Consider the following 21,444-nt stretch of genomic DNA (forward strand, 5'->3'; position numbering starts at 1 on the left):
ACCTATATATCCGTATATCTATATATCCTTATCCTGGTATGTATTCTTAGTCCAGTTGGGCTGCTATAATAGAACACCATAGACTGGGTAGCTTAAACAACAGAAATTTATTTTGTACAGTTTTGGAGGCTGGGAATTCCTAGATCAAGGCACCAGCAAATTTGGTGTTTGGTAAGGAGTTACTTCGTGGTTCATAGATTGGTTGTTTTCTCACTGTGTCCTCACTTGGCAGAAAGGGAAAGGCAGTCCTCTGGGGTTTCTTTTATGTCATTAATCCCATGAGCCCTTATGACCTAAATCCCCTCCCAAAGGCCCCATCTCCAAAATACCATCACAGTGGAGATTAGGTTTCAGCCTATGAATTTTGGGAGAACACAAACATTCAGTCTATAGTACATACAGAAAACAATGGTGTTATTGTATCAGAAATATCCTGCCTCTCTATACAGTGAGTGTGCTTTTTACTATAGGTCTTCTTAAATATTTTCAGTTACTTCAGAAAAACATGTTATTACTTAAAATATTGAATTACATTTTTTAATAATAAAAATCTCAATTACCAGTAAGACTGCCATCAATACAGTCCCGCATTAATTTCCTTCCCATGGGTATCCACATCAAGGTAAAAGTTTTGCACAGGAGGCTAGAAAAGAGCTGGGTCGTTCTGAACTAGTTAATTTGAAAAAACTATTAGAAAGCCTCAGCCATACTTTTACTTATCAAAGTGGAGCAATTCTAGATCACCACAGGACCCAGGTAACCTGAAACTAAGAAAAAAGGAATCATTCATTAGGAGGCGTGAGAAATGTCTTAGGGTTGATTTTGTTTAAATGCCAAAGTGAATTGATCATTAGCATTTGCGAGAGCTGTGCAAATAACACCACCTAAGGGGCTAAACCAACAAGGGATTGTTTCAAAGCAATTAATTCACTTCCAAGCTTCTTGTATTAACACCACCTTATTTCCCCAGTGTAGACATACAATTTGTCTTAAAAATAGATCCAAAACTGTGATATTCTGCCAACAAGATTACAGGGGTGAAAGAACAACCCCCTAGTCAAATGCAAATTGTAGTCATATTAGTATGCTAATGAGCTAAGTGATAAACTGTGGGTCAAATTTCCCCTTCTTCAGCTTAAACCGCACTTGAAAAGGCTTATTTCTAAATGTTTGGGAAACCTAGGAGCAGCAACAATTAAGGTTTATAACATGAACGTTATCTGTTCAGCAGTATGAAAAATTAATAGAGAGGACTAAACTAAAATGAGACATAATTCTTCCTAATGATTTGTAAGTTAATGGGAATGATGGCTTCAAGGAAACATATTTAATTATTCTAGATTTGGAACGAAGTCTTTGCAAATTCCTTATTTTACAATTTTTAAAATTAGGTCTGTTTTGTCTAGTTGAAGGAAATTTAAGGAGAAGCCTTTTTTATAGTCAAGAAAAAAAGTTGAAAGGAAATAATGGGGTTTGGGGGTTTCAAGAAAAAAAAAGTTGAAAGGAGATAACATTTTCATGAGAAAGAATGTTTAGAGGTCAGTTCTCTTTCTTGACCACGTACCAAAGAAGACTTTCTGGATTGAACCTACACCCATCGCCTGATTTCACCTTGTCACAAATAGCTTTGTGCTTTTATAGAGTTTTTCTACAGATATTCATTATCTTTTAAATGTTCATGTTCATTTTATAAGTTCCTTAAAAATCCAAAGCAAGTTGGATTATATTTTCCAGCATCCAGATCATCTCCTTGCCTGCATGGCAGGCTGGAGAAAGCCAAGGAAGACCCCAAAAGGCCAGGAAGTGTGGTGGAGAGAGACTGAAAATGGGGTCACATAGATACTCCAACACATCCCACATCTGTGTGCTCATGTCCAGCTCCACCCTCTGACAGTTCCACAAGCTGTGTAGCCATGGGTAAGTTACCAAATCTCCCTGGGCCTCAACTTTGACAATGGAAAAAGGAGATAATAAAGCTTTAGGTCCAAGGCAGTGATCCCAACTTGGCTGCACAGTGGAACTACCTGGAAAACTTTAGTAACGCTGATGACTGAGTCCCACTCCCAGACCTTCTAAATTTTTTTTTTTTAACGTTTATTTATTTTTGAGACAGAGAGAGACAGAGCATGAACAGGGGAGGATCAGAGAGAGGGAGACACAGAATCTGAAAGAGGCTCCAGGCTCTGAGCTGTCAGCACAGAGCCAGACGTGGGGCTCGAACTCACGGACCGCGAGATCATGACCTGAGCCGAAGTCGGCTGCTTAACCAACTGAGCCACCCAGGCGCCCCAAGACCTTCTAAATTTATCTGTGTGGTTGTTACAAGGGGATAGGGACTTTTTAAAAACTCCCTAAGTGATTGAAATGGGCAGATAAAGTCAACAGCCAGCACTCTAAGGGTGTTACAAGAATTAGTTAAAACAAAAACAGTACCTGACAAGTAGTAGGTCAAAAATTATTTGTTTCCTTTTATCCGTAGTTGGTTTTTCTATGTGATGAATGATAGCTGTGTTCGATCTTAGCTGGAAGCTAAGAGAGAGAATTCAAAGATTTCTTTTATTTTTTTTTAAACTTTTTAAATTTTGAAATAATTTTAAACTTGAGTTGCTATTCTCCAAGATTGATTCACCAATTGTTAACAATTAACTACATTTACTCTATCACTCCTCTGCATTCTTTATACACATATAATTTTTTTTTCCTTAACTCAGAGATAGCTGCAGAAAACATGTGACTTTAACACTAAAGAGCATGTATTTATTAAGAACAAGGGCAATCTCCAACATATCCACAGGGCAATTATGTGGAAAATTTAACATTGATACTATTATCTAATCTACAATCCCTATGTAATTTCTCCAATTTCTCAATAATATCCTTATGACATCCTACCATGCCCTACCCCCCCCCCCCACCCTTCAGGATTCAATTCAGAATCATGCACTGCAGTTGGTGTCATGCCTTTTTCATTTCTTTTAATCTGACATAATTCCTCTGCCTTTCATGATTCCTGATATTGACAGTTTTTGAAAAGTACAGGCCAGCTGTTTCGTATTCCATGCCATCTTTTTTGTAAGTATACAATTTAATGATTTCTGGTAAATATATAGAGTTGTGCAGCTATCACTACAATCCAGTTTTAGAACATGCCCATCATCCCTGCAAAATTCTGCTTTCCCCACTCAAACCCCCAGCCCTGGGTAACAACTTATTTGCTTTCTGTCTCAATAGTTTTGCCTTTTCAGAATGTCAAGTAATAGAATTATACAGTACTGTATCTGGTCTTTTATGTCTGACTTCTTTGACTAAGTCTGATGATTTTCAGGTTTATCCATTTATAGCATATCTTGGTAGTTTGTTCCTACTTTATTGTTGAATAGTACTGTTGTATGGATATACCACATTAGTGGGCAGCTTCTAAGATGGCCTTCAACAATCCCTACCTTCTGGCATTCATGCCCTTGTGTGGTTCCTTCCCATTGACAGCAGGCTGGACCTATTGACTTGCTCCTAATGAACTGAATGTGGTGGGATGTCATTCCTGAGATGAAGTTATAAAAAGACTATAGCTTCCCTCTTGGGGGCTCTTATTCTCTCTCTCTTGAATCCCTTGCTCTAAGCTGCAGTGTTGTAAGCAGCCCTACGGAAAGATCCATACGGCAAAGAACTGATGTTTCTGGCCAAAACTAATGAGAACCTGAGAAACATGGGGAAGCATGGAGGCAGATACCTCCTCCTTGCAGTCTGACTTCAAATGAGACTGCAGCCCTGAGCAGACCTTGGCTGTAATCTTGGAGGGAATTTACCCAACTAAGAAAGGTCCAGATTGCTGACCCACAGGAACAGTGAGAAAATAAACATTTGTTGTTTTTAACCACTGCATTTTGGGGTGATATGGACATAGCAATAGATAACATATCACATTTTGTTTATTCATTTACTAGTTGATGGACATTTGGATTGTTTCTGGGTTTGGGCTCATATGAATAATATTGCTAATGAACATTCATATACATGTCTCAAAGACTTTTCTTACAGCACCAACTTCACTTGGCTTGTACTATTCTTATAGTTTCCCTACTTAAAGCACTTTCTTACCTTGTCAAATAGAATTGTACAATCTACCACCTATGCCCTGCAGTAATATTTTAAATCAGGACACAGTATGTTGGAGAAAATCATTAAAAAATCATTAGGTTTCAAACTATACAGAGCACTAACTACTTCTTGATAGCCAGAGTATTCATATTTCAGGATATTAAAAAATAACTTGGGTTGGGGGGAGCTCCTGGGTGGCTCAGTTGGTTAAGTGTTCAACTCATTTGGTTAAGTGTTCAACTCTTGATTTCAGCTCAGGTCACAATCTCACAGTTCATGGGACTGAGCCATGCCTTGGGCTCTGCACTGACAGCATGGATCCTGCTTGGGAATCTCTCTCTCTCTCTCTCTCTCTCTCTCTCTCTCTCTCTCTCCCTCTGGTCCTCTCCTGCTCACACTCAATCTCTCTCTCTCTCTCAAAATAAATAAATAAACTCTCTCCCTCTGGTCCTCTCTTGCTCACACTCAATCTCTCTCTCTCTCTCAAAATAAATAAATAAATATTTAAGAAAAATTAAAATAATAAAAATAAAAAAACAACTTGGGGACAACAGTGATCATCTGCTTAATATTATACTAGATACATGTATGGGGTAAAGGGTAGTAGTTCTGTGCCCTGGGAGAATTAAGCTCATATTCTCTTTTTCCACTTCCCTATTCTCTAAAGCATATATCTCTTAGAAAAAAAACATTTTTAATCTACTATACCTGCAAAGTGGTACCTGTATTCCTTTAATTCTTAACTAATAATATAGTCACCATGACTATGTTTTCAGGATTTTCTTTGCATAGCCAAGATATGGACCGATTTCTAATAGCATCTAATAAGCCCTTACCATGTGTCAGGCACTATACTAAACCCTTCATATGCATTACACTTTATTTAATCTTTACAATGATCTTAACTGTCACAACTCCCTAAGGTAGGTACTCATAACAGGGTGGTCCCTTTGCACAATTGTGGAAGATGCCATTCATGTTGTAGTTTATATGAATGCCTGGAATTATATAGCACTAGGCTGCTTGTTGGTATTATTTATTACATTCTCTACTCAACAGATGAAAAGGCACAGAAATGTTAAGTATCTTGCCCAAGCTCACCCACTTTGTAAGTGGCTGAGCTAGGATCTGCATCTAGGTTATCTGGCTGCAGCCAGGGCATGAACTCTTAAACACTGTACTCTTCTGAAGAACCTTAATTTGAGGTTTTAAAAAAAGTCATGTTAGATAGGGTCATTTTAGATCATTATTTCTAGGGCATTGTTTCACAAGGAGTGATCCTTGGACCAGAAAGATCAACATCACCAGGGAGTTTGTTAGAAATGTGAAATATAATGTCCCAGTCCCATCCCAGACATATTGAATGAGAAAGCCTAGGGTGGGACCCGGTAGTGTGCACTTTACAAGCCTCCCGCTGGTTCTGATGTGTGCTCAAGTTTGAGAACCACTAAGTTTTAGGAAATAACTTAGTTTTTTTAAAGAAAGGACAAAAAAAAGGAAAAAAAATAATTAATGGTATTTAAATTTTTTTATATTTGCTTTAGAGCAAGTTTTATTTCAAGTAACCTACTCATATTAGTTCACATGTTTATTATACTCTTGATCTATGCTATAAAAATTAATAACCTCACAGAATTCAAGAAGGAGGCAAGGGTGAGAACAGGGCAGTCACTTTCTTCAGTTCCCCTATGAAAGTGAGGTAGCTGCCCATTCCCTAGGTTTCTATCTCCTCTTTCAAATGTTCAAAAAGGAAATTAAAAAAAATTTTTTTTAATGTTCATTTATTTTTGAGAGAAAGAGAGAGACAGAGCATGAGTGGGGGAGGGGCAGGACACACACACACACACACACACACACACACACACACACACACACAGAATAAAAGCAACTCCAGGCTCAGCACAAAGCTCAACACAGGGTTCAAACCCACAGACCGTTGAGATCTTGACCTGAGCCGAATGAAGTCAGACTCAACCAATTGAGCCACCCAGGCACCCCCAAAAAGGAAATTTTTATTGATCTAGCTGTGCAATGGGGTACATCCTTTTGGGCCAGCCAAGTATCTACCCATAGCTTCCTTGCCTGAGTCTGGGACAGGGGTGAAGTCACATAGTACACATAGGCCAGAAAGGCTCTGTTATGATGGAGACAAGTCAGAATGTTTTAGAGGGGAGGATGGATGAAATCAACGATCTGCATCTCTGACACACAATTTATGTTTTAAATAATGTGGTAAATATAAAAAGAATGCATTCATTCTATCACATTTGTTATTGAACATGTGGCACTTGATTTTCTTAATTGGTTTGGGAAAGTATGATATGGGCGTGGCTGGAGCAGAAGCCCAATGCAGAGCAGCAATGAGTGATATTCAATACACTTCTCCATCAAATGGTAACACAGATGCTGAAGTAAATAACAGGAAAAATTCATTTGTCAGATTAACTGAATTAAAGTTGTCGTTTTTTTCTCTTTAAGATCTGAAGATATTTTTCAAAAAAATATGAAATGCAGTATTTGCTTATGAGAAAATATATCCAATGGTAGTTCAGACTTGTTCAAAGTGGTACCATCACTAGCTGAATTATACATTGTATCTAGCTATTACCTGAACGATGCATAACCTTTCAACAAATCCTGGGTACTTCTGCCTGTCCTATTTCTATCACATTTGCATTCTTCCCAGCCACAGGTGATTGGATCAAAGGTAGACATCTGACCAAGGAGAAACAAGCCATTTCAACCAGTTAGGTTTCCTATCTCAATACTTTGGTGGCTGAGGCACATTAATGGTAGAGCACTAGAGTAAAGATCTCTAAAATCTTGATACTGAGAGTCCTGAAATGTATTGATTCCTCTCTTTCTTGTGGCTTAGTTGTTCTCTGTTCCTTTGTGGACTACGAAAGTATTTTTATAATGCAACTTCTTTGACATGATTTTTAAAAATTTTCATTTTTACTTATTTTTGAGATAGAGAGAGAAAGCACAAGCTGGGGAGGGGCAGACAAAGAGAGGGAGACAGGAACTGAAGTGGGCTTAGTGCTGACAGCAGAGAGCCTGATGCAGGGCTTGAACGCACCAGCTGTGAAATCATGACCTGAGCAGAAGTCTGATGCTTAGCCGACTGAGCCACCCAGGCACCCCTAAATGATTTTTTTTAATGTTTATTTATTTATCTTGAAAGAGAGAGGGAGAGAGAGAGCACAAGTTGGGGAGAGGCAGAGAGGAAGAGAGCGAATTCCAAGCAGGCTCTGCGCTTTCAGCACAGAGCCTGAGGCAGTGCTTGATCCCACAAACCAGTGAGATCTTGTTGACCTGAGCCAAAACCTAGAGTCAGAAGCTTAATCCAATGAGCCACCCATGTGCTCCTATAATGCAACTCCTTAAAAATAACACTCTTAATGATAACCATATAGATGGAAAAATCTATAAAGAATAACAAAAAAATGATTATTTCCAAAAAAGCGGTATGACAGTTACCTCTAAAGTGGAGTGAGGGAGATGTTTGCAGAGAGGGGAAAACAAAGGTCTTCTAAGGTATGGAAATATTCTATTTCTTAGACTGGCTGATGGTTACTTTATAGTTATTTTTTCATATTGATATATGTGTATTTTATACATTCTTGTTCTATAAGACACAATTTCTCAAAAGGGAAAAAATAATTTTTACTTGAGTAATTCAGTAGGTTTCTATTCCTTTCGTGCAAACATGTTCCAAGACTCATAGTTATTAAAGATGCTTTAATAGTAGTAGTATTCATTAGGAAAAATACAGAGAATATGTGTGTATGTGTTTAAAGCATGATTCAAATACCATTAAACTCCAGGCTTGGAAGAAAACTGGGGAATTTTCTAGTTAGTTGAAGGTCTTTCTTTAATAAAGATAAAATTGGGAGCTAGAAAAATTAAATAACTTGCCCATTTTCTTCTTCTAATTCAGAATTCTGAGTTCTTTCTACCAAGCAATACCACTTCCCTAACATGAGAAGAGATAGCAATCATATGAGTAAGAAATGCATATTTCAAAGTTTCAATTATTTTTAATGCTTATTTTATTCTTAGTCGACTTGACTGGCTCTGAACTGAAAATAAATTATCCTATGTAATATAATATCTATACATAAGCAACATTTTATATCATGATTGCTGGATATCAAGAACATCCAGAAAAGAAATTACTGCAATTTAAAATGGAATTTTACTGACAAGTACTAAATTTTCTTCCCTGCTTATTCATTTTAAATCATATTATAAAGTGAATTTAATGATAGAGTGATTCTTATGGGCATAGGAAAAAATTGCTTCCCCTTTGCTAAACCCATCAAAGGTAACTGAAGATTAATAATACTATGTGTTGTAAAAATTGGCTTATTTTCACTAATGTAAGACACATCACCACTCAGATGTTATAGTCTGTTACTTGGAAAAAAGAAGTAGAATGCCTACAGACAGGACCGACCACATTATTTGCAGGGTCCAGTGAAAAATGAAAATATGGTGCCTTGTTCAAAAAGCAGAAAAAGTGCCAATGCAGGGCAATGCTAAAAAGATACTAAAATATAAAACCGTTGTCTTTCTTCTCTCAACTCTTCTTGGTGTGTTTAATTTGCTACTTAAATCCCTTGCACAGGGATATTTTCAGGGTGAGGGCAGCTGCTCACAGGCACCTCAGGGCCCCATTCCATGACTGTGTGCACTCACCATCCACCAGCTTCCAGGGTCACCTCTCGCTAGCGGCAGGACCTATGTGCTATGCCCTGGTCAGGGGCAGGAAGTCAACCTCCCTTTGCATGGCTCATCACCCTAACCCATGGCAGATAGGCAACCCCTGAAGACTGTCATCTCCACACCGAAAATGTTGCCCCATGTCAACCTTGAAGAAAAAATCTGAACATATTCCAATCCCTTCAAAAGAAAATCTACCCATCAAATATTTATAGGCAATGTAGATTCTACAGAAGATTTTGTAAAGGAGCCAAGGGAAGATTTTATAAACCACAGTGAATAGCACACAACTTTATTAATGCCCTCCTCTAATTTGTCTTCTTTTTCTTGTTCCATGGTGGGAAGAGTAACAAAGATTCATCATTTTCCATGAAGCCAACTCCCAAATCTTCTGTGCATCAGTACTATTCTTCCCTTTACTGCATTAGTCCCAACTTGAACTACAACCTGAGGAGTGTCTCTTAGCCAGTTTGTAAGACCAGGCAGTCCTAAAAATAATGGCTAGTTAGACATAAAAGTTGTGCTCTGTGAACAGATTGGGTATGGCTGAGGACTAGCAGGGGATGGGGAATGGCAACATGGGCAGCATTGACTCTTAGCTGAGGAAATGTACACATCAGCTTAAAGTAGAGTTGTATTTAGGACATTTGGGGGTTTTAGCATAGCACGAAGAAGAAATTGAAGCAAAGAGAAGTACAAAGAAAATGGAAAACCCCCAACTCATGTAATCATTGGCTTTGTTAAATTACTGTGAATTTGTTTAATCTTTGTCCAAATAAGAGTGTGTAACAAACACACATACAACTAGCAACCACAAAACTAATCAATTGACAAATATCTTTTGAGATATATGCCAGGCAGTGTTCTAGATGCTTAGCATACAGCAGAGAACAAAAGAAAGACTGCTATTCCTGTGAAGTATACATTCTGGTCAGGGGGACAGATTTAACCAAAACATAATAAATAAGCTACCTAGTGTGTTAAAAGGCAATGATTGCTATGGGAAAGATAAAATACAATAGGGAAAGGGGATTAGGATTCTTGGGACATGATTGGGGGTAATTTGCAGTATTAAATAAGGAGGTCAAAGCAAGCCTCATTGTGAAAGTAAATTTAAGCATAGACTTAAAGGAAGTGAGAGAGTTAGCTAAGCAGATATCTGGATGAACATTCCAGGCAGAAAGCAAAGGTCACAGGGCTGGGTGTGCCTGGCACTGTTAAGAAAGAGCAGGGAGGCCAGTGATGGTGGTGGTGGGGTTAGATCTTATAAAATGCTGTGGGTTATTATAAGGACTTTGGTGTTGCTTTGAGTGAAATGGGGAAGCCATTCAAGAGTTTTGAGATGAGGAGTAAGATGAACCGACAGATTTTAAGATCAATCCCGGCTGCTGTGGTAAGGAAATACTGCCTGGGGGAAGGAGGAGAAGCAGGGAATTAGGAAATATTAAAGTCATTTAGGTGAGAGACAGGACCCTGGCTTTGAGCAGGGTGGTGGCAGTAGATGTGGGGAGAAGGAGTCAGATTCTAGACATATTTTTTATTTTTTAATTTTTTTTAATTTGTATTTTTTAACGTTTATTTCTTTTTGAGACAGAGAGGGAGAGAGAATGCCAGCTGGGGAGGGGCAGAGAGAGAAGGAGACACAGAATCCGAAGCAGGCTCCAGGCTCCGAGCTGTCAGCAAAGGGCCCAACGCGGGGCTCGAAATCACCAACTGTGAGATCATAACCTCAGCCAAAGTTGGACATTCAACTGAGCCACCCAGGTGCCCCCATATTTTATTTTTTTAATGTTTATTTATTTTTGAAAGAGAGAGAGACAGACCAAGCATGAGCAGGGGAGGGGCAGAGAGAGAAGGAGACAGAGAATTCCAAGCAGGCTCCATGCTGTCAGCTCAGAACCCACTGTGGGGCTCAAACTCACGAACCCCATGAGATCATAACCTAAGCCGAGATCAAGAGTCACACACTTAATCGACTGAGCCACCCAGGCGCTCCTAGCCATATTTTAAAGGTAGGAACAAAGGGAGCCAAAGGTGACTCCAAGGTTTGGGGCTTGCACAATCAAAAAGAGTGAAGCAATTGACCATAGTTACTAAAAATGCCTGACTCTAAATGCAATACTACTGTAGAACAAAAATTTGTATTTGCTATAAAATAATTTGGAATCTCCTTAATACTGCCTTCCCTAAACATTTACCTTATTTATCAGAAGTCAGTTTCACAACTGTAGTGTTTAATTTTGAATAAACTCTATTTGCTAAATGGCCTATTGCTACGGATATCATTTGTTTTATTCTTTTAGCAGTGGAGAAGGAAACAGGCTTCTCTAGCTTCTCTTGTGCAATCCTTTTGGGCAATTTCAAAAATTGAAGTAGGTTGACTTTTTAGATGCTGTTCATTTAAAAAATAACATTAACAGCAGCTAGCATTTACTGAGCACTTATTCACCAGGCCATGCACTAAATTGTTTCACATACATTGGCCTCACAGCACCCCTCTGAGGCTGGAATTACTTTTTTCATTTTAGACATGGAGAGGTTAAGAAAATGTTGAAATATTTTGCCTGGGCTAGTTAGTAGCAGAGCCAGGATTCTAACCCAAGTCTAGACTAGAGCTTTTAAAAACTGTACAAACTGTCTACTTGACTGTTATGTAGGGAGGGACCAGAGAAGGGGTATGGAATTGTAGCACTATTTTGTCCCTAAGAATTATTAAAGCTTTAGGGTTTCCTCTATCTTAGTCTATTCGGGCTGTTGTAACAAAATACCAAAGGCTACATGGCTTGTAAATAACAAATACCTATTTCTTACGATTGTAGAGGCTGGGAAGTTCCACCCTTTGGTGTCTTGTGAGAACCCAATTCCTGGTTCGTAGTCACCCATCTTCTCACTGTAACTTCCCATGATGGAAGGGGTAAGGAAGTCTGGTGACCTCTCTTTTGTAAAGGCACTAATCCTATTCCATTGGGCTTCACTATCACAACCTAATCATATCCCAAAGTCCCACATCCTAATACCACCATACTGGGCATTAAGGGGGATATAACAATCTATAGCAGCCTCTTTTGTTAGTGATCAGTATAGTTTTTAATATGCCTATGTTTTAACTGAGTTTCATTGGTCACATTCTAAGCCTTAGTTTCCCCATCTTTGAGGTAAGGGATCTAGACTAAGGATTTCCAGGTCTTTAAAAATTTCAACTCTCTCAAGGCAAGACATATCCTATCACTATCAGGGATTCATTGTAGAAGTTCTCAATGAGGTAGAAGTTAAAGAGAGCCTGGAAGTTTGGCAGAGCCTGGCCCTAAAGGTTCTGATAGTACTTCTGCTCCTTCCACTAGATCAGTGGTTTTCAAACTGTGTTCCCAGAGGAACGCTGGATGAAAATGCCTGGGCTTTTCCAGTACTTCTCTGTTTATCAGCATCAGCCCATTTTCTTTTCTTTTTTCTTTTTTAAGTTTATTTATTTATTTTGAGAGAGAGTGCGAGTGGGGTAAGGGCAGAGAGAGAGGGAGAGAGAATCCCAAGCAGGCTCCAGCTCTAAGCTGTCAGCACAGAGCCTGATGCAGGGCTTGAACTCACGACGAGATCGTGAGTCAATAACAAGAGGCAGATGCTTAACCAACTGAGCCACTGAGACTCACTCAGTGAGTCACTCACTCACTCACTGAGACTCACTGAGTCCCCATCAGCCCATTTTCAACCAGAATAGGCTCACTCTGATCTATTTTATAGAGTTGGGTTTCATGTTAAGATTTCATTCAAATAAAACAAAACCCCACGGTTCTACTTTGAGTTGTCTGAAACTGCCATTCTAATTGTTTCTTATACTTTAATGTGTATATGAACCACTTCGGGATCTTTAAAAATGCAGAGTCTGGGGTGCCCGGGTGGTTCAGTCAGTCAAGCCTCTAACTTCGGCTCAGGTCATGATCTTGTGGTTTCTAAGTTCCAGCCCCACGGTGAGCTCTGGGCTGACAGCTCAGAGCCTGAAGCCTGCTTCAGATTCTGTCTCCCTCTCTCTCTGTCCCTCCCCTGCTCTCTCTGTCTCTCTCACATACACACACCCACTCTCTCTCTCTCTAAAAAATAAAAATAAACATAAAAAAAATGCAGATTCTTATTCAGTGAGTCTGGGGTAGGGCCAGGGATTCTGCATTTCTAACTCCTGGTGGTGCCAATGCTGCCAGTATGCTGGGCCTGAATATAGCAAGGACCAAAATGATCTCTAGAGCTTTAAAAATTCTACTCAACCAAAAAGACTCCTTGCTTATTTTCCTCAGTATGATTTTAATTTTACCAAAATGGTAAATTCTAGATTTCATCTTCTCCTACTCCCCAAGTTTTAGTCTGCCTGACTTTGTCTTTCTAAATATCTGTCTCATTCTCTCAGTGCTTCTCTTCTGTCTCTCTTTTGAAAGGTAAATATTTAACTTTTTGGACACACATTTAAATATCTTTCTACATACAGTGAACATTGTGCCTCAGCCAGTTCATCTTAGCAAGAGCTAACTATGGATGGTCTGGGAAATTTGCCACAAGTGAGTTATTTAAAGGTAGTTATGGTGACATTCTCTTCTAAATTTAGCATCTTAATGAACTTCTCCAGATTAAGGAGTAACTGTCTTGCACTCTTCCACCCTTTGTGTGAAAAATTTAGTACATACTTGAGACTGATTATTTTCTTTCCTGTGTTAGAGACTTCAAACATTTCCTTTCTCAAAATACTTCCTCAGCTGGCTTTTCCCCACATTATCCTTTTTCTGCAGAGGGGGAAGAGCTTTGATGACCAGAGCTGTCTTTCCCTAAGCCTCTACATAGCCGTATGTCTCCACATCCAACTATCAAATGCAGGGGTCAGCAATCTTTCTCTTAAAGGTCTAGATAGTAAATATTTTCAGCTCTGTGGTCCATAGGTTCTCTGTTGCAGCTACTCAACTCTTCCCTGTAATGTCAAAGCAGCCAAAGACAATATGTAAATGAATGTGTGTGGCTGTGTTCTGTTAAAACTTTATTTACAAAAGTGGAAGGCAGGCCAGATTTGCCACCCGCCCCTTCCCCCACCTCCAAGGCCACAAGTTTGCTGACCCTTGATCTACATGCAAGTTGAAACTGAGCCAGTCAGATTACAGCTCCTGGGAATTTGGAATTGGGACTGGGAAACTGAGTTAAGTAATAACTAAGAGTTGCTAAGCAGGAAAGTTGGGCAAACTGGGTGGAGCCCAGAGATGAAGAGCTGGGGCCACTATTTGGGGCAGCCATCATAACGTGCCGGCAGACAAGTAAGCAGAGAAGCCAGTTTGCAGGGGAAATGAAGCAGACATACAAAGAAAAGCTCAGACTAGAGACCAGAAGATGAGAAAGGGTGAAAGAAAGTTCTTGTAATGTTGGCTGTGCTTCCCACAGTTTTGTCTCATATAATCCCTGCCTATTTTTATATTTGTTCCTCCTTTACTTTAGCCAGCTGGTATGAGTTTCTGTTTCTTGCAACCAGATAACCCCTAAGTCGAGCAACCTTTTATACTCCAGACATTCCAAATGACAGATAGTTCTCTGACATGAACAGTCATGCTCTCACACAACTGAGGGTTTACGAGGTGTGGTTCCACTCCCCACCCCAACACTGCCACTTCTCCATGTATTTTTCTTTCTGCACATTTTGCTCAGGCATTATCGCCTGTGGCTGAATTAGGACTTGGTTCCCATTGCTCCTTATGTAAAACTCTATCACTGCACTTTTAATGCCACATTACATTTTCTGATTTGCTTGTCTATAGTTATAACTATAGCTTTCATCTCTATGCTAGGTACAGGGCCTGGTACATAGCAAGAACTTAATACAGACGTAAAGGTACACAATGGTAAATATATCTCTAACACAGGGATAGGTTCTAAACACCCTGAAGGCTCAGGATCCTCAGATACCCCTTCCAGCTTCATGAGCCAAAAGAGAAATAATATAAACTGATAAATTTATTAAGATGTAAAAGACTACAGAAATATACTCAATATGCTTTTGTACTCAACTTTGCTAATAGTATTGTTCAAACATATGTTCTCACTGAATTTTTTGTCTATTTTATCAGCAGCTGAATATGTTAACATCTCCCACTAAAACTGTTGACCTTTTTATTCTTCCTTATAGTTCTGTAATTATTGCTGTATGTGCTATGACATTATGTTATTAGGGGAATATAACTTAGATTTTTAAAAATCTTCTTGGCAAATTAAATCATTATCATTATGAAGTCTCCCTTTATCTCTATTATTGCTTTTTGTGTTATAGTCTACTTAAATCTGATATTAATATAGCTATTCAAGTTTTCTTTCAAGTATTGTATGGTTTAGTTTGTTTCTATCCCTTTTCTTTCAACCTTTCTGCATTTTTATATTCTAGATATATCCTTTGTAAACAGCATGTAGTTTTTGATTTTTTTGTCCAGTATGACAATCTATGCTAGCTCGTTACATCAACTGGTGGCCCCAGATTTATCAACAGCTACTAATACTTACATTCTTCTGTAGTTCCCTCCCCTTGACTCTGGGATTGGCTTATAATTTGCTTTATTCAAAAGAATGTGGCAGAAGTGACAATATGCTCGTTCCAAGTCTAATCCTTCTGGAAGACTCAAGCTTGTGCATAAGAAGTTTGCCTATTCCCCTGGAGAGACTATGTGGAGAGGAAGAAGTCATGGAACTACTTACACAAAAACCAAAGAATTCAATTAACAGTGAGAACCAAGGCCCCATACATATGAGCTCAGTAAAGCTGGTCCAGCTAATCTCCAGCTATTGGAGCCATCCTAGCTGAGGTGCCAGCCATGAGAGTGAAGCAGCTATCTGGGATGTTTCAGCCCCAGCAGACATCACCCAGAGATGAGATGAGCCATTCCCTTTGGATCCTACCCAAATTCCTGACCCACGGAATCATGATATATAATAAAATGGTCATAGTTTAAAGTTACTAAATTAGGGGTAGATTGTTAAATAGCAATAGGCAACTAAAACAATTTTTTTCATTAAATTAGGATTTTTTACTTAATGTAATCAGTGATATATTTGGGTTTAAGTCTATCATCTTATTAAGTACTTTCTTTTTTTTTTTTTTTTTAAATGTTTATTTATTTTTGAGACAGAGAGAGACACAGCATGAGCAGGGAAAGGGCAGAGAGAGAGGGAGACACAGAATGTGAAGCAGGCTCCGGGCTCTGAGCTGTCAGCACAGAGCCCGACGCGGGGCTCGAACTCACGAACTGTGAGATCATGACCTGAGCTGAAGTTGGACGCCCAACCTACTGAGCCACCCAGGCGCCCCAGTACTTTCTATTTTTGTCTTATCTATTGTATGCCCTTTTATTTTTCCTATCTTGCATTTAGGATAATTACTTTTGATTCTCCATTCCCTTCTTCCCCCTTTTAAATTTTTTTTTTTAACGTTTTATTTATTTTTGAGACAGAGAGACACAGAGCATGAACGGGGGAGGGGCAGAGAGAGAGGGAGACACAGAATCGGAAGCAGGCTCCAGGCTCTGAGCCATCAGCCCAGAGCCCGACGCGGGGCTCAAACTCACAAACCACTAGATCATGACCTGAGCCAAAGTCAGACACTTAACCAACTGAGCCACCCAGGTGCCCCAGTGACTAAAAATGTATTAATTTCACCTTCATTCTTAAAATATTTGCTTTTAATCTTTTAAAGTTATTGAGCCATGGGGCGCCTGGGTGGCTCAGTCGGTTAAGCATCTGACTTCGGCTCAGGTATTGATCTCGTGGTTTCTGAGTTCAAGTCTGGCATTGGGCTCTGTGCTAACAGCTCAGAGCCCGGAGCCTGCTTGGGATTCTATGCCTCCCCTCCTCTCTGCCCCTCCCATGCTCATGCTCCGTCTCTCTCTGTTTTCAATATAAATAAACGTTAACAAAAAAAATTTTTTAAGTTATTGAGCCATCATTTTTTGGCTTCAAACTATTCTGTTATAAAGTCAGTTGTAAGTCTGATTATTGTTTCTTTAAAGATCAACTCTTGTTTTCTCTAGTTATTCTTAATATTTTTCTCTTTGTCTTGGGTTTTAGCAATTTTTTCATGACGTATTGATGTGTCAACTGTATGGATTAGAAATATATATATGTATATATACATGAATCCTCCAGGGGTTCATTAATTCACATATTATTTCTGCCCAATACTGTCTTTCATTTCATTCTGGAATTCCATCTATGTGCATATTAAACTTTATCATTGTATCTTCTATGTGCCTTCCCTGTGTTCTATATTTTCCACCCTTTTTCTTCTGACTCATTTTGCATAATTTCTTCTCACTTATCATCTAGTTCACAAATTCTATCTTCATCTGTGTCTAATATGCTGTTATAGCCATCAGTCCTTATTTTCAGTTATGGCTGTTATAGCCAATAGTCCTTATTTTCAGTTAGTGAATTTTTTGGTTCTAAAATTTTCATCTGATTCTTATTTTCAAGTTTCTAGTTATCTGTCTAAATTTTAATCTTGTTCTATTTACTTATACATAGAAATCATTGTTATTTTTATTTATTTTATTTTATTTTATTTTTATTTTATTTTTGAGAGACAGAGAGACAGAGCTCAAGCAGAGGAGGGGCAGAGAGGGAGACACAGAATCTAAAGCAGGCTCCAGGCTGTGAGCTGTCAGCACAGAGCAGGATGTGGGGCTCGAACCCACAGTGAAATCATGACCTGAGCCGAAGTCGGATGCTTAACTGACTGAGCCACCTAGGCTCCCTGAAAGCATTGCTATTTTTAAATCTAAGTCTGATAATTTCACTCTCTGAACCCCTTTAGTTCCATTTTTTGTTATTTGTTGTTTCTGTTGTTTTTCTTATTTCTTTGTGTGACTGATTATTTTTGATTGTGTACTAGACATAGTTTTTGGAAAATTATACAAATGATTTGAGGCATAGAATAATATTACTTTACTCCAAAGAAAATTTCAGTTTGCTTCTGCCAAGGGTTTTGGGGGAATTGACTTAAAGGAACTACCCTAATTCAATCTTAGGGTTGAGATGATTTGAAATGGAGATGTTGACCCTTTACATCTAGGATGTAGCCATTTGGATTCCCTGTCTAAAGCAAGTTCAACCAAGTCATCCTCCTTCCCCCTTTGAACATTCTGATCTCTAATCACTATCCCCCATTCCTATTCATACTCTCAGCAACCCTCAGATCTTGGGTTGGTAATTTCTATCTTGTTAGCTCTCTAATACCTTTGAGCTGATAATTTTTTTTTAATTTTTTTAACGTTTTTATTTATTTTTGAGACAGAGAGAGACAGAGCATGAACGGGGAGGGGCAGAGAGAGAGGGAGACACAGAATCGGAAGCAGGCTCCAGGCTCTGAGCCGTCAGTCAGCACAGAGCCCGACGCGGGGCTCGAACCCACAGACCGCGAGATCGTGACCTGAGCTGAAGTCAGACGCTTAACCGACTGAGCCACCCAGGCGCCCCTGAGCTGATAATTTTAATATTTTGTTAAGTTCTTCCAGTGTCGTTAGTAGAAGGATTGGTCCAAATTATTGCCAATACCAGGACTTACAGAAATGTAGGTACTGTTAAATATATCTAGTTGTTCTTAGAGGTACATTGAAAAAGATCCTCAAAGTAAAAAACAAAACAAAACTAGACTGTCATCTGCAATTCTATCTTTTTAGCCCCAAGTAACAGACCAGTACTTATAGGGCTGTTGTATCTTAGTCCTGGTATCTTGTGATTTGAGAAAAGTTACTTTTGTATCAACAAACGTTATTATTTTTTTTAACTTTTTAAATATTTATTTACTTTTGAAGGGGGGAGAGAGAGAGAGAGACAGAGCATGAGTCAGGGAGGGGCAGAGAGAGAAGGAGACACAAGAATCCAAAGCAGGCTCCAGGCTCTGAGCTGTCAGACAAAGGCCAATGTGGGGCTCCAACTCATGGGCTATGAGATCATGACCTGAGCTGAAGTTGGACACCCAACTGAGCCACCCAGGCACCCCTACATTATTATTATTTTTTAAATATTTATTTACTTTGAGAGCAAGAGAATGAGAGTAAGCAAGCAGGGGAGGGGCAGAGAGAGAGGGAGAGACAGAATCCCAAGCAGGTTCCACGCTGTCAGCACAAAGCCTGATGTGGGGCTTGATCTCACAAACTTGATCTCACATGACCTGAGGCAAGATCAAGAGTCACGCACTCAACTGACTGAGCCACCTGGGTGCCCCGTTAACAAATATTATTGACCATCACCTCGGTCCCAAAACTGTTCTAAGCAATTAGACTATAAGAATGAAAAAGATATGGGCATTGACTTCAAGGGTCTTCAAGTCTACATTCTTTACTGGTAAACTGTTTATTTTTAGAATCATCAAGTCATGATCAAAGTGTCTTTGTTAAATATATGTAATACAATAATAAATGCATTTAAAATGTAAATGTGTATATTTGAGTTCCTATCACTTTTCTGTCTAAATATGAGGGCATTTCAAACAATATGTTCTCTAATGTATTTGCCTTCCAGTAAAGTTTCAAGTACAAAAGTATTTTGGAGAGGGGTGCCTGGGTGGCCCAGTTGGTTGACTGTCTGACTTCGGCTTAGGTCATGATCTCATGGTCTGTGAGTTTGAGCCCTGCATTGGGCTCTCTGCTGTCTGCAAAGAGCTCTCTTCTGATCTTCTGTCCCCTTCTCTCTTTGCCCCTCCCCCACTGGTTCTCTCTTTCTCTCTCTCAAAATAAACTAAAAAAAAAAATTTTTTTTTTAAGTATTTTGGAGAATGAACAATACAAACTTCACAGGAGATCTTAAATGCCAGGATCCTCTTTTTCCTAAAGAGTTAAGCTCTGGTTTCACAGCCTTTTTACTCTTGTAAACTCCTGGGTAAAGCTACTCACCCTGAATCATCATTAGTTTTAATCACAGCTTTTTCTTGAGAGGTGTTCAAAGTCCTCTAAAATAGCCTTTAAGTATACAAGTATCCCTGGACTCTAAACTAAGTGTGATAGACTTCCTAAGAGACCTGAGCCTTACCTGCAGAGATTACTTAAATGTGCCCAGCCTGTCTACTGAATCAGTCATAGACAGGACCAGCAGAGAGATGTTAGTGGATGCCAATGCAGTATTTTCATTATTTGACCTTGTACAAGTTACATAGCTGTTCTGGATTTGTTATTGTATCTATGATAAACTGCGCTCCTAGATGACATGTCTTGAAAGTATGTATTAATGCCAACTCTCAAATTCTGTGATTCTTCTAGAGTTGAGGAGGACTGTTTGGTCACCTGAGTTTAAAATAGATGAGAAGGAAAACTAGAAACTAAAGTTCAATATATCAAATAAGATACTATTACAATAATCTGTAGGGAGATGAAGACCCATATTATATTAGTGATCACCATGGTCAGCAGATATAAAACAAGACAAAAGTATGAGGAGACTATGGCTTTCCAGAAGCTACCTCCTCTTAATCTTCCCTTCCTTCTTTGTTCCCGTTCTACTGCATTCTTCCTCCAGGAACTTCCTTCAATTTGTCCACATGAGGGGGCAACAGTGATCGCTCTGAAGGGAGAAAATGAAGCAACTCTTGCTTCTATAAAGCATATAGTACATTTGGCTTGTGGCCGCTTAATCTAAGTGCAGTTATGAGGCCTTTCAGACAGTGTAATGAGAAACAAATGGAACTAGCAGAGGATTTTGGACAAATCATATAGACACAGTATTTTCATCTGTGGAATGATGCCTATAATTAATTCTGTGTCTCTGTCATCCCCCGAGCTTGACTTGCTTTATTGTCAGTAGGCAGCTTGTTTCATGCTCAGCTCACTTGACTCACAGCCCGCACACAGTGAATATCCAGTTAACATTCACTGTTCAGGAAAAAAAAAAAAATGAACCTTGTATGCATCAGTCCCTGTGCAGGTCTCTTTCACACACGTTTACTTTTAATCCGTTCAGCACATTTGTGATATAGGTATCACTACTCTACTTTTTAAAGATGTGGATAAAGATATTTAGAAATTTAGTGATCAGGATCATAATTTTAGTAAAATGGAGCCTTAGTTCTGCCTCTTATTTCTGTCAGATTATTTTTCTAAGCCTTGGCTTCCTTCTCTGTAAAGTGGGAATTTCTAAGAGTTAGGGCAGGGTTTGTAAATTTAGCAAAAAACAAAACAAAAATCAGGAAGTTCCCAAATGGAACATTCTTTTATTAAAAAATTATTCTACATTTACCTGAAATTCTGACTTTGGGCACTCCTGTATATTTTATTTGGCAACATTATCTTAGCATTATGGTTATGACAATGCATGTAAAGAACTTACCTCAGTCCCTAGCACTTAATGAGGGCTCAGGAAATGCGATGTTATTAAATTTTGGATCTGATTCCAAAGTCCTTTTTTTCACCACAAACACGCTGAGCTCAGTTTCCACTTAAAATTTCAGTGAAGCGAGTGTGATATCACTTTAAGTTCATATTAATGCTTTACCGCTTCCTACAGCGCTTTCAAAGCCCGACCCATGGCGGAAAGCTCTTGGGGAAACCCACAGAAGCTCGGGCTGTTGGGGGTCGTCGCTGCAGTCCCATCACAGGCTTCTCCAGCCGACCAGCCAGGAAGGCCACC

At 39.1% G+C, this 21,444-nt stretch overlaps 1 long non-coding RNA gene across 1 annotated transcript; it reads right to left on the minus strand.

Annotated features, from left to right (window-relative positions):
• Positions 1-566: 566 nt before the first annotated feature.
• LOC122237019 lies at positions 567-21,442 on the minus strand. Its single transcript, XR_006215215.1, has 3 exons — positions 21,145-21,442; positions 2,434-2,529; positions 567-767 (listed from the first exon to the last, which is right to left on the minus strand). It is a non-coding gene; the product is annotated as an uncharacterized LOC122237019 (long non-coding RNA).
• Between the last annotated feature and the right edge of the window lie 2 nt (positions 21,443-21,444).

This window comes from Panthera tigris, chromosome A3, assembly GCF_018350195.1.
Source record: "Panthera tigris isolate Pti1 chromosome A3, P.tigris_Pti1_mat1.1, whole genome shotgun sequence".
Classification (NCBI taxonomy): domain Eukaryota; kingdom Metazoa; phylum Chordata; class Mammalia; order Carnivora; family Felidae; genus Panthera; species Panthera tigris.